At 35.1% G+C, this 24,676-nt stretch overlaps 1 protein-coding gene across 2 annotated transcripts in view; it reads left to right on the top strand.

The window, feature by feature from the left end:
* Amph (amphiphysin) overlaps positions 1-24,676 on the top strand; it is a 231,315-nt gene that overhangs the window by 143,083 nt on the left and 63,556 nt on the right. The gene's annotated exons all lie outside the window — the stretch shown is intronic.

Genomic DNA, 24,676 nt, shown 5'->3' with positions numbered 1-24,676 from the left:
GACTCATGTCTTCTCTTGATAACACGATTATCATGTCAAAGCGGTATACATTATATTTTAACGTAGGCATTCCAATTTGACGAATTTGGCCAATATATCCGGGTTCATTGATATTATCCACAATATCATAAAAGCATTATCATGCAATGGTTACAATTCAGGAACTTTTGTGCTGAGTGTATTAACACAACCTTTGTCTTTGGTTTATTTCCCTAATTGTATTACTCTTTTATCTAATTATATTGTCTCTAGTTCTCTACTGATAGTAAACTATCACTATTTTTTTGCATTTTTATTGTTACGTTTATAAACCAATATAAAAATAACATAAATACAGAGCTCTGCTTAATACGGTTTATCCAACTCGTGGTACGAATTTCACTACTTGTCATTAATAATAATTGTATCGTCCTGTCAAATATTTCGCGCGTATTTTTGACATCTTGTCAGTTAGTTGAAAGCAATGGGGTTTGGTTTCATATAGACGTTCTTACAAACGAAAATCGTACATTGCCCACCTTAGTTTGGGCAAACCCGTTATAAATTCTCATTAGCTGCATACCGTTTAATACCAATACGCCATCCAATGAAATGTGTATGCTTCAAATCTATGTGGATTTAGCTAAAGGCCTATCCTATATTATAGTAAATCAACTGGTTGAAAGTCTACCATTACACAATAGAGCATTTCTCTACCGCACACAGAATACAAATCTTACAGTCAAACTATGAAAATGGCAAATCTTCACTAAATGTATGAAAAAGTCATCGAAAATTGGATAGTGAACTGCAAGATAACCCGAGGTCATTTGAATGATATTTTGTTCCCTATGACCAAATTATCGATTGAAATAAATATATTCGCACAAAGTTAACTATGTGTGTGTTTTATATTAAAAAATACAATCCTTTATATGTATATCAGTGTTGCCATATTTTTCTATGCTGATTATAGTACATCGCCGTAAAAATTATAGTATTTCTGTAAAAAATATAGTACAGGAACATTTTTCGGCTTGAATCCTTTAAAATTATAGTATTTTGGCATATTCGGCGTAAAATTATAGTATTTTACATTTTTTTTCAGAATCAAAATTATAGTATTGTACTATAATTATAGTACGGTTGGCAACACTGATGTATATTTAAATATAACGGAACGAATATAATATATATTTTTAAATAATGTCATTAAATGAATAGTTTATTCTCATGGGGAGAAGCAATTAACAGCTTTACAATGAATTCAGGACTACATTGTACACAGATCGGTACAGTGCCCCAAATTTTAACGATACATTGTAAAGATGCGACTCGCAGATTCTTTGAGAACAGCGAGAAACTGAAATGTGCCATGTCATCAAAAAGGACGGACGAACTATGTAGGAGTTCTTTAATAACAGAATTGGAGAAAGGAGGACCTGAACAGCGAATCCTCACTCAGTGGACAATAGGCGGTCAAGGCCTTGGTATAAAAAGGTTAGTTTTCGGTATGTGATTATATCAACCATACCATATACCGCTGGTGACTGCACGATGACTTATCATCATCAGCCTGAATCTATCCACTGCTGGATGAAGGCCTCTTCAAGCTGCTTCCACTTCTCTGGCCTGTACATTGCGTTGCCACGTACTTCCGCAGAACTTTATCATTTTATCGATCCAGCGGCCTCTAGGTCTACCTTGCGGACGTTTTGTACTTCTTGGATACCACTGGATGACTAGATTTGTCCAACGATTGTCTCTTCTTCGAGCTATGTGTCCAGCCCATCTCCATTTAAGGCTTTTAATAAACTCTATTACATCGCAAACCCTCGTCTGCTTCCTTATCCACTCATTCCTCTTTTTGTCCTTTCGCGTTATGCCCAGCGTGCACCTCTCCATACCACGTTGTGCTACTCTTTTCTGGATCTCTCTTTTACTTAGGGTCCATATTTCACACGGATATGTGATCATGGGAAGCACACACTGGTTGAACACTTTGAGTTTTAGGCACAGTGGAAGGTCACTTTTGAAGACATTATTCAGGCGGCCAAAAGCACTCCAGCCTAGCTTTACTCTGCGAACAATTTCATCAAATATACATCCAATATAAATATGCATGATGACTTATACGGGATTAAATACACGTAATCATCATCAACCGAGCACGATCTGCTGCTAGTGCAATTCCAATCTTCTTGGTGCCTTTCCGGTCGTTAACTGACTTTATGACTGCATTTGTCCGCTCTCTTATTTAACTATCCTAAATTCTTTTAAATCAAAACACGTCGCGTATTAAACAACGGTACAATTTCCATCAAGAAATAATATAACGTAGTCTTACGAAAGGGCATGTCTTGTTTTTTTTCTCCTCGCTACGAGTTTAGTTTAGTAGGGCGCTGAGTGAAAGTGCGCAGACCATCGTGGTGGCTGGTGGGCGAGGCTATCGCGCTTTCTTCTCCCTCCTCCGCACGCCCAACGGTCGCGGACTCATCATCTTTCTCTCTCGATTCACTGTGGGAAATGATAATTTCATCAATCATTTATTTTTATGAATCGATCCACCAGATGTGTGTGGATTGTCTCAAAATGTACTATTGCATGTCGTATTATGAAAATTTCACGTAATTTCCTTTATCAATTTAACAGTAGGTAATTTAACAACATATATAAGCAACTGTTACACGGCATCTCGTATAAGATGCATTTTGCCCAATCGTAAAAAAACATTGCACGTATTAAAGATTTCCTCTGTTATTTTCTCTTGTTTGGGCAAAAACCGGTATCATGCACGAAATTATTAACTGTTTCCGGATTTTACTAAGAAGGCTCTTTCGCCGGACAATTGTAACATTTTTAAACCGATTGAAATTCAAAATAGAATAATAGCATTGCCCCATGTCAATATTGTATTAAGTTTTCTAGCTAGTGCCTTGTTCGCACGTGGCGATTTTACAACTTTTTCGTAGCTCGCTTTATTGAAGTTATACTTCTTTAGGCGCGTTTGGAAAATCAGATCAGAGTGTATTTTTGGCGTGTGACATGTAACGCATAATTTATTTTTTCACACAAAAATAAACGTACTCGATTGGATTTGAACCACCGATTGTTCGGTTATCAGCCGAACACACTACCTTTACGCCACATTATGATACTGCAATCGTGACGATTATACAGTATAATATTATAGTTTAGAATTGTTCCGTGTCCTAGGCAGTGAATTTATTATTGTCGGCCATTTGCAATTCCTTACGTAAACAAACTATTGAACGTCATAGTGGCAGTTGTTACTTTAAAAATAAAAACAACGATAAATAATTATATAATTTAGTAATATAAGTTAAAGTGTATAGAAATAAACCAACGGCGTTCCAATAAGCGGACCTTTTTCTTGAGTGTGTAATTTATCAAGATAATTAAGAGATAGTCGAAGAATCTAGTTTATCACAAGTTTTGTTTTTGTTTTGCTACGCCAAAATTACATAAGTACACACACCGATTATTACAACGTTTTTCTTAGCTCGTATTCTTATTTGTCCGGTGGTTCTTTCTCCGGTACAAATCTCGCAATCGATTTTTAACTAACTTCCCGACTAGCTAGACATTTGAAACTTTTAGAATATATCAGAACACGATGCCAATGCATTTTTTTAGTATTTTTAGCCATCTTTAAGTAGAATTGAATTCATTTTCAGTTAATTCTGTTTTGTATGAAAAGTTATTTCGACACCATTATTGGTTGCTAGGGGGGGTCTGGGGTCCTAGCAACTAAATTATTAATATGGATCATGGTTTGAATATACAATAAAAACTCAATTTTGACCTTCGACGAGCATGTCCCCCCTTAATTAAGATGGCATCAAGTGTAACAAACGAGTTTAGTTTAACTTTCCGATGCGAGTGTTATCTTATCACTTTGGTTTCTTGGTACACTCGAATATTCAAGGAAAAGTAGAAAGGACCTCATGTCGTTCGATTGAACTTACAAGTTGATTAAGCTGTGTTGAAATGTGATGAATTGACGTTCAACTGTCATTCAACACATGATTGAACGACAAACATTGCCACGTAAGAACACGGTGTAAGCTGACATATAGTTTGTTTCAATCGTTAATGCACGTCAGTGGCGAGGGGTGGAGGATGTATACTGTTAAGATTTAACATAACCAGTGCACACTAAACTTTCAGTCAGTGAAATGTATTTGTTTTCATTGAACTAAGACTACAATGTGTAGGTTATTTTTGTTATTTTTTTTAATTCAATTAAACCATGTCTATTCCAAGCCATAGTAGATACCTAATAGTTAAAAAATATTCTTCTAACTATAAAATATTTTTATCGATTATGGTTTTGTTTGGCAGAGCTTATTGAATTTTAAAAACTAACCAACACCATCTGTAATAATGTGTATTCTTAATTCAACAAGTGTTACTGAAAAAATGTGCGCTATTTTTGTTGGATCACAGCATACATAAACTAAACTATTATGGTTTCGTTTAGGCAAGGTTTAATTGAATCTTAAAAACTAACCATCTGCAAATTGTATTTTTAGTTCAATAAAAACAAATACGTTTTACTGACAAAGCTTAGTGTGCACTATTTATGTCAAATTATAACAGCATACCTACACGTCTCTTGGTATATCTATATAATATATCGCATTAAGTTAAATGTATTTGCAGACATATCTGACTCTCACTATCGACTACCTACTAGTAGCAAGGGCACCGAGATTCAGTTAATAACTAAACAAACTGACAAGTCTTTTCTCGATCGGCGTCAAAGATAACGCTGATTAATTTATCGATCGATTGTATCAAAAGTACGAATTTATTAATAATATAATAATTGTATTCAATTAATCATTCCCGCCCTTTTGGCACTGGTGTCAGAGCATTCACCCCGCTTAGCGACTGTTTCCTAATTGACACCACTTGAACTTGGCGCAATCGCGTTGGCTGCACACCTTCGTTTCGCTGCCCAAAACATAGACCTACCTGCACATTACTATATCGCACAACGATCAATTATCTTGCCATTATTTTACGCCCCAACCAGAGATTGCATTGTGATTTTGACTCATAAAACATTACAACATTAACATTGTACCGATGTGCAATATGTATATACAATAATGCACCTGCTCTACGTATTCGTGGGTGGAATGGTTAATGTGATTCAAATAAGCATGCGTAAAAACTATAAATACAAATTCAGCAGGAGTCGAGAACTTTTTTTGCTTATTACCCTAAATCCTTAGGCATAAAGCCCATTGACGCAGCGAGTGCGGCGCTCGCGCAAAATTTCTACAAGTGGCGCGTAAATCATCAAAAATACAACGTAATCAAATACGCCAGCGCCCACTGGACTTGACGATGCCTTGCGCCCCGCCTGCCGCATGAGTCACCGTTTTTCGCTTCTCGGCGATACGATTTAATGAAAATACAAAGAAGTCCATTCATTGAACACGGCTACCAAAATTACGCTGCTCGAGGCGTCGTCGATCGACGGGCGAAAAGCAATTATTTAATAACAGGGAACTCTTTGTTCCGTGTCCTATATTTCGCTGGTTGAATAATGTCGTCGTAAATATTAATTACAAGCCCCGAAATAATATAATATTTTTATTGATTTGTTATGAGAGACGCTGTAAAAATAATTATTTTGTGCTGCTTGGGCCGCTTATTACATAGGTGAAGGGTAATGCGCGGGAAGAGACGTGTGATTATGGTTATGAATAAACGCTTCATACGCCGACTTCGCCCGCTCGACGCGTTCTATTAGCACTATCTCTTACGTGTCCTGAAACTTGTAGGTACGTATTCCGTATCACACCTCACCGTGAAATGGTTTATCGGAAATATATGGCCGGTTTACACTTTACAGGACAGCAAACAAATTTTGAAAACAGCCGATATACCTACCTACTGAATTATTTGTTAGGTTACGTTAGGTTTTCATTCTTGAAGTCATGAATTTTGCCAAAATCAGCTAAGTATGAAAATTGAATTAATGTTCATATTGAATCTAATAAAATTTGAGACCGTATACTTTAATAACAGATCCCCGATTAATGGTTTCCAGATAAAGATATATAAAAATATGGGTGTAATCGATCTACTTTTCGAGATAATGGAACTTAGTTTGCGTCGTCGTTTTTAGCGTAACGTACAGAGGTTGGGACGGAGCACCACTACTAATATATCATACAACAATAAATTAATTAGAGATACCGAAATTTATACAACCCAAAGTTTAAAACGATTTAAGCTTCGTAGACTAGCATAATATCATCAAACACCTATACGTTACTGAGTGTTACTGATATATTTTTTTGTTGGCCATTCAAAGTGTAACCTTTACCTACAATATTATGTTAACTTACAACATCCCATTACGATCCCAAAAATTGCCCAACTTCTGCATGCTTGGTATGATTTGCGATTGTCTGTTTTTATTATTTATTATGTACAAATAATTTATTATTTTATTGTTCTCTTTTACAGGTGAGTGGACGGCCTCTAATCCTATAATAAATCAGCCTTCAGGTGGTATATCTGAGCTAATCAATATTTTGTGCCAATTGAACGGTAAGTTGCTTTTAAATATTCTATTAAAAGCAATCAGTGTCGCATAAAAATGTATAATAAACGTTTGCTAGGTTGTCCTGTCTCGATAATTTATTATTGTTTGAATTCATTCAATTTAGTTTCATATATTCATTCAATCTAACTTTTGACACTCGTTTGTCATATTATACTGTTGTTAAAGTCTATAATATCGATATCAGTGGTGGCGAACCTATGGCACGCGTCCCACCAGTACCACGCGAGATGATTTAGCATGGCATGCGTATGACGAGAAAAAAAACCTATAATAATAATAAATGACAGATCGCATTATATAAAAAAATAGCAAGCAAATACTCTTCAGGAATAAGCAATACGTTTAATGTAAATATATAATTGTATAGGTCGGTCCTTTGACTTTATGCGTCATATATAATATCATCGTACTGACCTCATCAGGCGGCGGGGAACGCCGCGCCGCGAACCTCTAATTTTGATCGATTTACAATGCTTGAGACCACTGTAGTGAGATAACGCCTCGTCTGATCGGAGAAATTCTGGTATCAATTTGTGCGTAAAGAACCAAAATAATGTATAGATTAACTGACTGCACCAAATAAATCAATAAAATATAATAAAACAAATAAATCAAACAACTTTGACGCGACCTTTTCATATTAACTAGTAGACCAGATAATATTATGGACCACGTGTAAAAAAATCATATTTTCAATTCTAAAGGCCAATTCTGTAGAACGTCCCCTTAAGGGGTATCACGCATTGTCGGCCATATTTGCCGGCCTTTCTGATTGCCGTGATTTGTACACATCTTCCTTCCTGTCTTTTTTTATTCGTAGAAACAAACAGTATTTTTTATTAGTTATATGAAGTTGGCATTGAATCTGTAATAAAATACTACACAATTAAAAGATTTTGAAATAGAAAAAAACACATTTCCAAGCTTTCAGCCGTGCTCACTCATAAATGTCATTCGTCATTTACATAAGTATATACACATTTTGATGTTATCTTGCAAAGTAAACAGTTATCTGATCTTTACACTATACATGTACATGCGAATGTAATGTTTTCAAATAATTGATATGGATTATATACCATCGTATTATTTTCTCGAAATCATAAATATACTATAAAAGTATTTGAGTATCAACCTATGTTCAATTTGAATTGGGTTATAATAATAATATACCCGTATATATATCAATAGTATGTTTGCTACGAAATCCACCCAAGTTATCAGTATGTACTTGCACAGGTTTGATTAAAAACTATGATGAAACTAACATTTTAAAAATATTAATTCATATATTATTTTGACAGCCCTGTTTTCTGATCGACGGACAACGAGCAGGTGTTTATAAAATAATAATGTACAGCGGCCGACAATATCAATAATACTTATATTTCTTGAAATAAAATCTCCGATGATTAGTGATTTTTGCGAAAAGATCGATTTAAATTATCGTGCTTACGACGCCGAGGTCCTTTTTATACTAAATTATAATTGAATATCAAGCTCTTCAGCCCCCCCCTTAAGCCTGCTGGTTTAGCTGTCATGGAAAATGGATTCCGAACCCAGGAATCATCTTTACTAGTTTTCGGAAGATATTGCAAAAGATTTATTTTCAAGTTATATGTATGTGTTCTAAAAATACTTTGGAAACTCCTTCATAATTTATTGAGAAAAGATGGTCCTCCGCCTGTACCTAGATACTTGACGCCATAAACATCTGTGGAGATTGATCATCACTCGCGTTTCAATATAAAGTAGATTCTTTACTTATTTTAGTTTTACTTATTTTACTTCTACTTAGTAGAAGATCTTTAAATGTGTTGCAATGTATAAAACCTTTCCAAATTGTCGCGGAACACTGGTGTTCCGCGGAACATAGCTTGGGAAACCCTGTATTAGACTATGCATGTCGATTAATATGCCCTAATTTAACGTTTACTTATGTCATATTTTAATAATAATTACTCATTTTCAACACTTACCGGTTACAAAATTGTTAATACTTACGTTATCGTGATATCTTGTCATGATGCACGCTTGTTAGCCAAAATCTGTGTAAATAGCGAATGTAATAAAATTGTGGAAATGCATAATACGGTTTAATATTTGTGTTCAATTAATTAATTATTATAATAAATGAACAACTTTTATAGTAGATCTCCTAAAACTTGGTTTAGTAAACATTGTAAAATAAAGCGAGATGTAATAGTGACAATAGCTAGAAGCAGGACAGGGCATTACAGTCTCAACGAATCATTGTACAAAATTAAAGTGGTAGATAGCCCTCAGTGTCAGTGTGGACATCCCACTCAAGATCTTAACCACATTGTCTGGCAATGTGATGCCTATGACCAGGAGAGAGAAGTGTTATTGAATAAGTTGGGAAAATGCAGGTTATACCCTCCTTTTACGATTAATTCATTCCTGGCAAAACCAAATATTTCAGTTATGAAAATTGTACATGAATTTCTCCAAAAATGTAACGTAAATGTCTAGTGTATAGTGTAACAAAAATGTAATTCTGTATCATTAATAATGTAACTATTTATGCCTGTCGTTAAAAAAAAAATGTATGTATACTTTTGTAAACCATTGTAAAGCAGAATAGCCTTCCATTCAGAGAAGAGCTCAATTGCTTCCAAATAAAGAAGAAAAAAAAAATAATAATAAATGAACAATATAAACTGTTGTAGACTCTGCAACTTTAATGAGGGTTAAAAACTGTCAGAATGCAGTTTTATTGCTATGTTGCGTTAATTAATATTAATAATCATAAATAAAACTCACTAGAAAATATATTTCGTTATTTTAATATCAAAAGCTGCAGATAGTAGTTGTACTATTTCAATAATTTAATTAATAGAAAATTTGCATCCAACGCAATTTATTGTGTAAATGTAACTAAATGCTATGCAGACGTTCACTAAAATGCATTAAAATACTTTTTGTGGTATCATGTTATAAACTGAATTATTTTGCAATTCAAATGTATTATTACTGCATCCATTCGTGGTGCTCTAGTGGTGAAATATTATATTATGAATTACTTGCAGAAATGCGTTTTAATTTTTCGGACGCTTAAATAGAATTATTCCGAAAGTGTTTTGCCGCTAAAGCAAAGTAATAGCGTTGCTAAATCGTTTTGGACAATTGTTTTTTGTACGAAACACTCTAATGCGCAATTTTCGTGTCCATATCACATATCATGCTAATCGTCCATCTCTCTACAAATCTCCAGCACGAAATTGCGGCAATCACACTGCGTAATTGTATGTATGGGCAGGTATCCAGTTACTGAGTAATATTATTGCTGTCATCGCATCATTTGTCAGGTTAACATGATTATTTTTTATTTTTTGTACATTCAGTCCTTTTTTTGTGATGCGACGCTTTGATACACAAACCATATAAATATGACGCGATACAGGCTATAATAATATTATGTTGTATAGTATGTTTACACATGGATGACTAGACTATTCATTGCTCAAATAGGTATTCATAGTATTATAAAATCAATGGTTTAAACTTTAAAGCACAGACGTAGTACATAATGTCCTAAAAACGTGTTTTAGCAAACGTCAATTTTATTGAAAGTTCACTCGAATGCCATAATTAATAGATAACAGTGGCGAGGGGTGGAGGTAGGCTGTTCAGTTCCGACATAAATAGTGCACACTAAACTTTGTCAGTCATACTTATTTGTTTTTATTGAACTAATAATACACTTTGCCGGTGGTGCTGGTTAGTTTTAAAATTACTTACACTAAGACCTGCCCATACCAAACCATAATCAACAAAAAATATTCCTCTATCTATAAAATATCTAAACGTATATAATATGCTTTAATGACATAATTTTTACTATTAACTACTACGGCTTGGATTAGGCAGGGTTTATTTGAATTTAAAAAAAAAACTAACAAACACCATCTACACATTGTAATCCTAGTTCAATGAAAACAAATACATTTGACTGACAAAGTTTAGTGTGCACTATTTATGTCAGAACTTAACAGCCTACCTCCACCCTTCGCCACTGATAGATAAACCAACAATTCTCAGATTTGATACCACGATTAGTCCTTGACAATATAGGTATTTTCCACATACATACAATATTTATACATTGTAAAAACATGAACTATAATACACCAACTCAATATTAATTAACCAAAATTGACCCACTATATAATTATGTGCTTTAAACGTTTTAATTGTAAACGATCGAAGTGTAATCTAATATGTATCACCCGGTATTTACCACATTAATCATTTAACACCACACGTGTTTAATTATTTAGAACGATAGTTTTTGTTTAAGGTGAATACAAACTGATATATAAATTTTATAAGATTATCTTTACCCGTTCGGTGCGCTCACTACTGAGTACGCCCCCTCCCACCCGCGCATTACCCTTCACCTATGTAATAAGGGGCTCAAGGAGCACAAAATAATCTCTCATAACAAAGCAATAAAAATATTATTAAATTTCTCGGGGCTTGTAATTAATATCGGACGCGCAATAACTAAACAAAGAGTTCACTGTTCTTAAATAATGGCTTCTCGCCCGTCTTTCGACGACGCTTCGAGGAGCGTGATTTTGCTTGCCGTGTTCAATGAATGGACTACGTTGTATTTTCGTTAATTCGTATCGCTGAGAAGCGAAAAACGGTGACTCATGGGGCAGGCGGGCACAAGGCGTCATCAAATCCAGTGTGCGCTGGCGTATTTGATTACGTTGTATTTTCGATGATTCACATAGAAAATGCGCGAGCGCCCCGCAAGCCTGCTTTAGTGGACTTTATGCCTAATTCTACTCAGTCGTTACACAATTACTGAGGATTCGTAAGTAATTCCTATTCTGAAGACCATTATCATCTAGTTGTCTCTAGACAGAGTGTATTACAGACACAAATGAAGATCCCGTCGCATTCTTGATTTGATTGACCTGACATGCTTATGTCTTCTCTTTTATTGTTGATGCTGCTAACCAAGAGTAATATCTCCAAATTGCCCTAGACCCGACGCCAAATATCTGATTTTTCAGTAGAAGAGTCAGTTTTAATCATCACTCCTTCAACGATGGATTTTTTAGTAAGCCTAACAGTCCAGGAGGTCATGATCACTCCTTTAATACCATACCTCAAAAACATCTTAATTAGCTTCTTCTACGGTCTATGTTTCTGCTGCATAATGAATTACCACTAAGGCAGCGATTTCCAAACTGGGAGGCGCGAAAAGTTCAACACAATTAATGTAGCCACAGGTTTGCAGTTTTCAAATGCATAGTTTATAAAACGGCCGCTAGTTATAAACCACAAAAAAACAGTCCTATAAAATATTGTTTACAAACCTGTCTGAAAATATGGAGACTAATTTTATAATACTTTACTTATATTCATACTATTGTGAAGCGCGCTGGCTATCTCGTGAAAAAATTAAATAAAAGGGTCAAATCATAATGTTGAAATTTGAGGCAAATTTGTTTAGGAACGATAATTTTGTTGTTAAACTTGTCTATTTGGTTGAAATTTCAAAAAATAGTGAATAAATCAATGCAAGGACCACTAATGCATTCACTGATTTAAAAAGACAAAGTGCAGGCTTTCATTAAAAGTTGGGGCCTTAGAAATCAAAATTGCAAAAAAAAAGTTCGCCATGTCTCCACTTTTAAATGATATATTGAAGCAAACAAAAATCTATTTACTGAGTTATTGGTTAGTGTGCTAATGCACTTTTCACATTATTTTATTGATAGTAAAAAAAAGGGCGCTGCTTTGTTTCAGGACTATTAAATATGTGGTTGAAAAATCCTGGCCTCGGGGCCCGCTTCAGGATGTGGGGCCCATGATAGAATCCATTTGTCAATGAACGATGGTGAATTTGGATTGACTACTATTGAAATTGATTGTGCTAATAAACAAGCACATTCGTCGCATGAAAAACAAATTAATTTAAAAATGGTAGTAAAACCTTGTTTATTTATATTTTTTTTCATTTTTGTGTTAGTAGGTACATTGTTGACTATTTAAAAAGGTTATTTAATGAAATAAAGGGGGGGGCGCCAAGATTAGATTTTTTTTTCACAAGGAGGCGTAGTAACATAAAGTTTGGAAACCACTGCACTAAGGAATCGTTTTTTGTTCAAAAAATTATATAGTGTACATAGAAATAAAGTACCTATCCGATTGCGGTGTTATTATTTTATTTTAAATTTAACCTTACCTGAAGAGTATTGGATGATTGGAAAATAAAGGCTTGTTATGTTATAATGAGAATATTTTAATATTTATTGTAGTACTGAAATGTATTAAGTACACAATAATATTATATGCATTATGGACAATGACCACAAAGTCCCGCGATTTTATTATGTAATTAAAATGAGTATTTACATACTAAATACTATGGTGTTGGATTAAATAATCTACCAATGAATTTCCCCATACTAATTGTAACATTTCTCGTTTAATTAAAGACGTGTTCTTATCTTAATTTCTCATTCAAACGTCATTAAATAGATCGGAGCATTTCGTTTAGAAAAGTTTTCTACGATTACTTCGTATGTTGTGGTCATTCACCAAAATTAACGTCAATCATTGACCCCAATGTAACCGATTAATTCGTCCCAAAGCCCTTATAAACACTCATTGCCTCTAAACGGTTTGCCTCATACTTTCCACCAATTTATGAGCCGCTTGCTTCTATATTTTTTTTTTACCTCAGAGCGAAACTTAATTTACCGATAGTATTCTTATATTAAATGTCTTCTTTTTTTAATATAATCACGTAGTAGTATAAATGAAACAATCACATAAACACACTGGCTTTGATAAAATCACAAATCTTGACAAACCGGTGCCTTACGCACTCGACTACGTTACGTGGGCCTCCATTTTATCCTATATTGGTACATTACCAAGAGTCAGTTTTGCCACAATGTATTTTCGTTATCTTCTGTGTAACTAGGGATTGCAATACCGAATGAATGAATAGTTACAATTGAACTCAATACTATGCGCTAGCTAGACTACATAACAGATTAATAAGATATAAATATGAAATTCAGTCACCATAGACCAATACTTTGAAGCCGGATTTACTTTATGACTTGCATCCACTAAATATCCTCAAATATTACCAATATTGAATCCATTTAACTCGCCGTGGTCAAGTTTATCTCATATTTCTCCACGCTCGATAAGTATACCTTCTTACAGCTACACCCGGTTTTTTATTACTTGGGATAGGCAGTGTCAGTGTAGTCAAACTTTCACACAAATCAGTTGTAGCCTGATCCAGTCTCGCATGCCTAACATCCATTTCATCTGCACGAAGGATAACAAGGCAATTCTAATTATTGTGATGCCATTTACTGAACGATATTGTATGAGGACAATAAGTAATCATTTGCTATGGAAGTATTGCGGCCATTTGTTCCGATGACCTCCCCCGGGTCTGTCCTAGGCGTGCTGTCGAGTCGTTACCTCCATTACCTTTGCTATTATCGGCTGACATTTCCCACGCACGCGGATACCTTGCAAAATAAATTCTTTACTCCCTCCATTCGCCGTTTGTTGGTCCTTACGCTAACGTCAATATGGCGGCCGTTAATCAATTAATTACTTTCAAATAGTTTGGACTATTACAAGATTGATCGTTAGACCCGTTTCAGATGGGACACCGGTGTCGCGCTCGATATAATATAGTAGGCCTTTGTATTATGTTTATGAACGCCCCAGAGCTAATTGTCATCGCATAATTTCGGGTTATATATTACAACATAAAACTGGCTGCGGTAATAAAAACAAGTGTATCGGCGGCTCGAGAATGTAGCGGCCGAAGGAAAAGTGTACCGGACACGCGTTGACTCGTTAGCACTGGGGCGTTCATAAACATAATACAAAGGCCCCTTTATTCGAATACAAATAATGCCTCCTATATTATATCGAGCGTGACACCGGTATCCCGTCTGAAACGGATCTTATGATTTGTTAGTATTACAGCAATCGATGGCGATCGGTAGAAACATGTAAATTAATATTTTATAATATGTTGGCGAATTGAATCATGTCTGAGATATTCGACTGTGATTTTGTGTGATTATAAAAATACCGAATGATGACTATAATTTGCAGTTTATTATGTATGTTCAATATGTCCAGAGTGTGGAGAAATACAGGATGCAAACCACATCCTCTATGATGGTCCTAAAATGTGTACGGATAGGGAAGAGCTTCTCAAGTCGGTTCAACCAGCTGTTGGGACCATCGGACCGTCCGACCTGGTCGCCACAAAGGTCAATTTTGTTGCATCTTGAAAATTTGCAGCGTCATATTGCCAACATGAAGATTTCTTCACTTAAATTTTTCGGCAGTTTTGTGTCAGTACCTATTTTGTTACTTACTACATTTTTAACACATTGATCGCCAACTAGTTTTACATAAAATAGTTAAAAAATGATTATTAGTCTCTAAGGTATTATTTGATAGGTAATGAAAGAATATAATGTTTTTTTTCATTTTGATGATTTTTTTACGTAAATATAGATTTTTATGATGTGCCGGCCCCATGTGTCCGTCGCGGCGCCAACAAGTTAATTTATTCTATTGCGCCGGGCCGGCCACTTCGCCGGTCACCTGTCCATATGTGTTGACGAGAGCATGGTGCCATTTCGCGGTCGAATTATATTTAGATTTAGATAGTATAATAAACAGAAAAGGCACAAATACGGAATAAAAGTTTTCAAATTGGGTAGTATAATACCTGGATACACATAAACTGGAAATATACGTATACATACCTTATAATCATTTTTTTTATTCTATTTTTTTTATATTTACATATTTTTTATAACTTACATTTTTATAATCTATTTAATTTTTATTTTTTTATCAACAAAAACACATTTACAATTTAAAAGGAAAACTTTTTTTTTTCATTATGTACATTCTTTACTATAGTGAGCCTATATTTTGTGACTGGGAAGACATATTTTCAGGCCAAGTGGCAGTAATATACAGAAGGGCCATGCCGGTCACCGCGTATTGAAAAATGCACTGCGCGCGTGCCCGCCGGCGCTGTAGAACAACTCTAAGGCAGGTCTTCTTTGCCGGTCACCGGTGACCCCCATGGCCCCCTGAACGTAATCCAATGCCGGTCACCGGTGACCCCCATGGCGATCAACGTGTTAAATTTTACCTCTACATGCTACTCTCTCCCATAAGTACGCTTAACCTTAAAGTCATGTAAATTCAGTCAAAGCACATTTGAGTGCATGGTGACCTTATTCTTGGGCAACTGTTCCTGAGTCCTGATCCCATGGCTCATGAATAAATCGCGTCTGTGTTGTCTTTTCTCATGAACTCGCGTCGATTTTCTGTACGCGGACTGCCGACGATAGAATTTCGTAACCTGTCGCAAATAAGCTGTTCAGTCTCTAGGTGACTATTATATCTGAAGATATTAATTGTTTTGTAATACTAAATACGACATTGTTTCAAACATTTTGTAACACATGCATTACTACAATGGGTGTTAAAACTTTACTCACATACGTAATTCGTTTAAAACGCGCCACGGAATCGCTTCTTAAATAATACATAATAATATGTTTCATTTTGATTCGCCTCCGATCAAAACTGTATTATCAATTTTTCATTATAATATTATTATCCCACAATAACAAGCCAATTCTTGTAATATATTGTCTAGTCGTAGTTTTTCCTTTATTTGTAATATAATACGAAAAGCAAAGTCCAAATATATTACTAGCGCATTTTCAAAGTAATTGTTTTTTCATTAATCGCACATATTCATGGTCAAGCGAAATTAATTCGAAACGATTTGATTAAGCATATAACTTGGATCATCATTTTGTTATTTCATTATGATTCGTAATAATCTATCATTATTTTTTTGTTAAATAATAACATTTTATAATTTCATGTTTAATACTGCAATGATAGATAGATAACCTTGACAATTAATAGGTTACTTTACAGAAGGCAGTTCTTAACGGTGCGCGGTTTCAGTATCATTTGTATGTTGCAATTTTTCATTCATCAGATTTTGATTTCGAATTCCTCGGCCGGTGCACATTTTTCTGTTGTGTTTATTTATGCATTGGATAATGCCAAAAGGAAGCGATTTATTAACAAGAGAATATCTCAATATGGCAACTCGGATTTTTCCCTTTCATTCGGCATTGTTGGATTGTTTATTATTGATAGGCGGATCTTCTAAACCGCCAAGGCCGTTTGATAACGGAACAAGCGTCATGCAGCTGAACACTGCATTTTCAAGTGTACAATTAAAACACATTATTATTAGCATAATATCAGTAAAATTAATCAGAGTCGGTTTTATACGAAGCTATTTTATGATATTATTGTAAACACCGACGTGGACACTAATCTGCTTTCACACTGAAGCGACTGGCTGTACTAAATAAATAATTTAATTAATATTATTAATATATTAATAATATTAAATTAATAATAGGAGGATAATAATAAGGAGATAGAATAAATTTTATTCTATTTGTATTCACCTACAACCCGTTACAACACCACATATGAAACGCCTAGTTTCACAAGGCCCTAAAACGGTTTTTGAAAAATTTTGAATGTGATATGTATGTAGATGTAGATGGATTAAAAAACGCCAAAAACCGTCAATACGTATGATCAAAAATTAGGGTATATTTCAAAACCCGCTAAAATGGTTCGGTGTACTTTTCAAATACCCCTAAAATAGAAACCCAAAATACTCTTTAGAATGTAACGAATTAAGAAATAAATACATAAAGTTTACAGATTTAATAGATATGATTTTTTCTCACTTTTCTCAGAACTACCTAAAATCGATTTAGGGACTTTTGAAACTAGGCGCTTCATATTCATATTATATTTTTCTGACTAAAACGTACCGTAACGAACGTTCAAAGGCGCACAGGTTTGCCCTATAAGCATATATATATAGTTATCATAATAAATCGTCCGGTGTTCGAATTTAGAACTAAGCTCATCACAGTGTAAAAGGTATTGAATGCTTTGTCAAATGTTATCATGTGGTGCCCTCACTCAGTGTACAACTTATACTGGTGGATCTTAACATGGTTGGATTGTAGGTATTATGATAGTTAGGCTATGTTAGTTTACGGTGAATGGCAGAGAATATGATATGTTTTCTATTCGAATGGTAGGTAATTGATAATAGCTACTTCATTTACGGTCGGATCCGACCACGCACATTAATTATTTCGGTAATAATTTATACATTCAACAAAGCACATTATACAGGTGCATAATAAGATTGATTTTTAAGTTATTAAAAATGGGGGGAAAACATCCCTGAAGAAGTTACATTTTGAATTGGATGTTTTCGAGTTCGGTTGAAGGACAACTCTAGTCTCTTTTTAAGTGTCAAAATCCGAAAGCACTTATGTTAGCATCGCAGCGCATCTTGCTAAAAAGGCGCCAATTTCAAACGAATATCGAACTGACTGCTTTGGCCAATCGATCAAGACGACTACACGACATTTATTCGAACGGACAGCCCTTTCGGAAACCGTGCTTTCAGAAGAAAACCTCGGTGATTGGTAATAGATACTCTACGATGTAAATGATTAATACTAATAAATACAGAAGATCACAATAATTCTCAGTTAATACTTATATGATCGCAGTCTGTGTGTAACCAGACGATATCCTGAAATGTGAATTGTACGTCATGTCGGACTGTCTGTAATATGCACTATTTTCGCAATCGATATGTGTATATATTTTGGAAGAAAAACATCGAAGTATATGATTTTCCCGCTCCACCGACGAGATAATTGAGTTCTGCTGTAAAGTAGATACATCATTGGATACAACGTATCTCACGGGACCGCTGTGGCGAAGGGTGGAGGTAGGCTATTAAGATCTGACATAGTAGTGTAAATTAGCATTGTCAGTCATTCGTAATTGTTTTTATTGAACACAATTTACAGATGGTGTTGGTTTGTTTTTAAAAATGAATTAAACCTTGCCTAAACCAAACCATAATAGTTTTGGTATGTTATGGGCGATTCGACAAAATTGTGCACACTTTTTCATTGAATTAAGAATACATAATTACACTATGTGGTTAGTTTTTTTTTTATTTTCCTTTTCTTTTCTGTGTTTTTTTAGGTTCATTAAGCCCTGCCTAAACTAAATCATATTAGATAAAAAATATTGTTCTTTCTATAAAATATCCAAAATTATATATGGTTTAATGGCATAATTTTAGATATTTTATATATAGACGATTATTTTTTGATCATTATCTATTATGGCTTGGTTTTCGCAGTGTTTAATTGAATTTTAAAAAACTAACCAACACCACCTGTAAATTGTAGACTTAGTTAAATGAAAACAAATACGTATGACTGACAATGTTTAATGTGCACTATTTATGTCGGTTCTTAACAGGCTACCTCCACCCTTCGCCACTGCGGGACCGAAAGGAATGGAATCAGTGCAAATATGCGTATTCAGCAGTGGATTGATCCTGACTGATATTACTTATAATTTATAGAAATAAATACGGCTGTGATTAATTCTGTGGTAGTGTTAAGAAGTACTTTACTTGCTTTTGTCAAATTGCCTGGCTAATCTTAATAACACGGCTTATAATAGTGTGATTATCTTACAAATCGAAGAAAGTGTCCACAATAACAGCTCTTCTCAGTTTAGTGTTAATCCGGCTAAGCGGTTATGCACGACGCTGTTATAGTCTGCCGGATAGCGCCGATGGTTTTTTTTGTTCATTTTCATTTTGTTTTTATCGCCGAGTTTCCCTTTGTCATCAGTTGGCCTTCCGTTATCTTGGTCGGCCTCCTGCTGCGTGGGGTTTTTTCTTTCAGCGCATACTGTCTGTGTCACGCAACCTTGTGGCGTGGGCGATAGCGGGAAGCGTTTCGTTTTCTTCGGGTTTCGCGTCACTGCAATTAAACGCTGCAATCATTGTTGTATGCCAATTAACGTAGAAAGGAAATTGTAATCCGCTGCTTTTGGAAATTGATAATAGAACGTAGAACCATATTATATGAGTACAACAAACCGTGAACGGTACTGGATGGTTACATATGTAAACTGTGCGTAAAACATTTCACCGTGGGACAGTTCGTCTTGAGCTTTCTTATCGGAAAGATTCAATATGAACATTGATTCAATTTTCATAGCTGATTTTACCAAAATTCATGAATTCAAGAATGAAAACCTAACCTAACAAATAATCTAGTATATATCAGTTATTTTCATAATTTGATTGCTGCTGGCTTCCTGTAAAGTGTAAACCGACAAGAACCGTGTTTTATTTAGACATGAATTTTATGTCAGTATTACACGACCCAAAGAGGTTGAATGGACTTTAATATACTGCCATATATTTCCGATACAACATTTCACGGTGAAGTGTGATACGGTGAACTGCATACGTACAAGTTTACGGACACGGTACTAGATAATATACATACTAGATTTTAAAATGTTAGATTATTTTATATAAAATACATTCTTTAAAAAAAACTCATTAACTGTTCTAGAAAAAAGGTCTACCAAGTGGGACTCGAACTTCTATCGGGTGTTATCGAAGATGCTGATGTAGCCCCTATATTAAGATTATCTGGTCTGGAAGGTTGTGTTGGGTGTGCGTGATATGGTAAATTCGGGTAGAGACGAATAATACACAGTGGTGGTATTTTCTTGGTTTTATATTGTAGTATAAAATTTGGATAAACACGGCACTAACAAAGGACTATCTTTTATGCTGAGTTGGAAGGTTAACTTACATTATAATTTGAATTTAGGTTGAAAGTTACGTATATTAACTACATTGTTGAAAGGCCAAAATACAACTGTTCTAGGACAGTCGAGTTGCTACCGTTTCCTTTTCCGTTTTTGCGAAGTTCTCTATGGTCTATCAATGACCGTAGACAACAACATGACAGTTTGTAGGTTTATATACGAAACCTCTACACATTACACTTTTCACTGTCAGGATGAATTGAGCTGTCGGCTTACCTATGACTAATGACGCGAAAATTAGTTTTAATTTGCATGAGTCACAGGTAGGCCGATGGCGCAACACTGATATTTTTCTCTACAATTCATTTCAGTCAGTCGTTGACACATTATTGATTATCGTGATCTTTTGTGAGCCGTCCATATTCTGTTCACGACTTTTCTCCATTTACCAAACGGGTTACCGACCAATGCAGATCATGTCGTAGCATGACGTGTCCTTCCTCATGCCGTTTAGGCGGTCAATCAAGACCTGTTTCGCTAAACTGTCTGCCTCAGTAAGTCACATAAACAAATATACTGCAAAGGTCACTATAGTCATTTCAAAATGATTTTCCGCCTTCGAAAATGAGATCCTTTTGTATTGATAGCAATTATTTTGCTCCTTTGCCAATATGAGAACATCCAAAATAAACATTATTGTAATAAATTTTATTGATATTACAATGATCTTCCGAAATTGGAAATCGACCAACGCGGGTTCAAATGTGTTGTAACAATCGAAAAAATAGTAATCTTGCGGGGTCTGACTCTTTCACATTTGGTGCTGTAAACATATCATTTGTAGGAAAGTATTATAAGTATGTGCAACATCCATTTTTCTCAAAAATAATATTATGAGAACACCCTAAATATAATATTTCCTTTAGTTTCATTTATTGAAAACAAATTCTATGAAGTGTAGCTTTTTATTCGCAGTGTTTCAATAATGGCATAGACCAGTTTCGTAATCTCAGATGTTTTTGTCTGTTGGAAAAGTTCTGACAAAATCGACAGTCAAAGAGATGCCTTTTAGTAATTAATTTTAGAAGTCATAATTACTACATTTTTTGCTAAACCTTCGATAGAAAACGGCACTACACGAAAATAAAAATTTCTTTTCTTCAGTCACCATTTGCAACTTGAATTTAGATAACGATTGGGTATATTAAGATGAATTTGTCATAATATAAATACGATGGTATAGCATGTTTGTCATCATTTAAATGTCTTCCCATATATTAACTTCTTGTATCTTTTTTTCTGTTTGTTATCAATTGCATTCGGTGTGGTGTGTCTTCTTCTATCGTGCATGTGCGACAGATCCACATAAACTTCAAACCATCCACGCTTTGGCTACTCTTATGCCAATGTCATTGGCGTCATTACGGATTTGCAGTCTTTGGGACCATCAAAACATCGTCATATTATTATGAGATTCTTGATCAGTGTATCGTCCTCCAAATACCGAAGTCTTACATAAACCCAGTGAAAGATATTCGTCTGGCGCTATCAGGAAGGCCGTGGCAATCTTCCTTGCTCACCTTTTCTCTGAAATCTTTTTAGTCGCCATGAAAAAGCTCTTCCCGATTTCCAGTAGTAAGAGCGAATTTTATTGCCGGTATTTGTATGATCGGTTATCAGATCGCTGTGCAGGTTGAGCTAATTGCAGGCTCAATACCACCCATTAAGTAGTAATTTACCTTTTCCAGGAAACTATCAATGTCCTGGAATATTCTCGTATATATCTAGTTAAAATTTGAAGTATAAATAGTGTGTTGTATTTTGTGTCTCATATCATATTGTTATGTGTACATTGAACAAACCAATCATGTAGCAACACCATCCACTCAACTTTCAACTTTCGCGAAGTGGCGTAGGTGAGAACACAAGAGAACTTCCGTAGGCGAGAGACATCGTCTAATAATAATATCACAAGATGGCGTGTACACTATGCGATATTATTATTTATTTATTTGAATTATTTATTATGTAACGCGTACAGCCTCTTCTCTTCTCTATCGCGCAGTGATTTATGGCAGAGATTGCCAACTGGCGGTTAGTCGGCAATTTATGTAATACACCGCATTACACGTCAGCGAAACAACACTGCACTAGGAAATTGCTATGACATTTCTGTATGGATATAATATGTAAATTGCGACTCCTTTGATATCACCCACATGTTGAATTAAAACTTGGTACCTACGTGCATGTTTTAAATTGAAGATTAATTTCTGAATCTCTCATGTCTTACAAATTTATCTTTGAAATAGTATCCTGTTTCACGTGCATGAATTTACTGCTGACAGTGCTTATTATCGTGCAAGTTGTAAGATTACATGCATTGATCAAAAAAGTTCAGCTGCTTCTGATTTTTTACGCGATATTTAGAACATGCATGACGTATGCGCATTCGCAGTAGAACGATAGTGAACAATACAGCGCAGCGCATTTTGACGTTTACCAATTTTTCCAACCCATCAAATAGCACCTACAATGACAACAACGCGTCTCGCTTACACTTGAAGAATGAGATTGGCGAAACAGTCAGCACGGTTATATGTAAACAGTTATTTTCGCATTAGTTTAATTTACACATTAATGGTGCTAGTAAAGACATGTACGTATACAGGTGCTATAATGTAGGGATCGATTAGATTGACCCAATTTCAATTTACTTGAAAGTTGCAAAGTATTTAATGAATTTGCTGTGGACTAGTCAGCTGCTAGTTGGCATTTAGATACAGCTTATTGTTTGTGTTTGCATTTTCTTAGTAGAATATCAATTGATTCTTCTTTTTCATTTATTCTTGGCTCTACATCCCATGCGGGGCTTCATCTTCTACACAAGTAGTATTCTCTACCTATTCTTATCTATCACCAGTCTACCTTGTTCTTGTCCTCCTCCACACAGGAATTCCATATCTTTGGTGGACGACCTCCATGTCGCTTCCACTAGAGTACTCACTTGGTCAGTCAATATAGAAGTCTTAACGACTGACATTCTTTCAATATCGCAGTCTTGTGATCTTAAGAATCTTCAAACAATTTACTATTCAACTTGGTTGTCCAGCTCATAGCTTATTTTTATATTATTAAACTATTGCATAGAAACTACACGTTTTTAATTAGTAGTTTATCAATGGTAAGCGTAGCAGAGGACGGCGCCGCATTTCGTGGCTTAAGAACCTCTGTGATCGGTACGAATGCAGCTCCACTGAACTGTTCCGGGTAGCAGACGATAAATCTAAGATCGCTTTGATGGTGGCCGACCTCCGCTAGGGGATGGCACAATAAGAAGATATAATTGAAATTGTCGACCTACATTGGATGTTTAATTATATGCTAATTTCATTTACAATTAAGAAATCTTTTTGTTCATATTTTTTTTAAATAATTAATATTATTCGTAATCGCCTATACCCATTACAATACATTAATTTACTATGCTGCAAATCCATCACTGCAAAAAGTTGCCGCATGACTGTTTCAAAATGCCGCTTCCTAGTCCGCCGTAAATGGCGTATGAAGGTGTTTCCACTTTGGCAATCGTGACGGCAGCTCGCCCATTCCACCTGAGATGGCAGGATCGCTTGCCGCTGCCCCTCCAAGAAACGCTGATGATGGAGCGAGAGGACATTGTGCAATGCAGGCAGTGAATCGTCGACCTAAAACGTCCACCCGTTCTTCATATTTTTAACTATGTATTGAATTAATGAATGTTTCGCACCCACACCCTTGTAGTTATGCCGTATTAATTACGAACTTCTATGTAGTTAAACATCACTTGTGAAAGATCGTCTTTATGCCCATGATGTATTACTTACTTATACATGGCAAAAATAATATTATCAACTTACAATAATTTGAGATTTGGACGCTTAGAGCAAAAGACAGATGCTAGACTATTTAAAATTTAGTGTTGGTGTTATAGAACGAAATCAATTTCATATAAACACCTCTTATAATTATTTAAACTGACTTTATCACTTACTCAGTATCACAAAACAGATAATAAATACAATTCCGATAGGCAATATTCTCTATATGGGTCTCAGGTTTGAATACTGGGTCTGGTAAGCACTTACACATATTGTTTTTCGATTTGTGTATGAGTCAGAGTATGGACCTAATAGATTGAGCAAATGGCTGACATCCATTTCTCGTAAAAACAAAAATCTGTTAATACAACCAAATGATCTTATTAGGATCGGACATGGTCGGAAAAAAAATTCAATACACTATATTTTGATGCAAGGTTTTGAATGTGTT

Source organism: Rhyacophila brunnea, unplaced genomic scaffold (assembly GCF_057557595.1).
Source record: "Rhyacophila brunnea isolate RB1 unplaced genomic scaffold, BYU_Rbru_1.0 scaffold_10, whole genome shotgun sequence".
Lineage (NCBI taxonomy): Eukaryota > Metazoa > Arthropoda > Insecta > Trichoptera > Rhyacophilidae > Rhyacophila > Rhyacophila brunnea.
Note: the sequence above shows the minus strand (reverse complement) of the source record. Positions and strands in the feature narration are given on the sequence as shown.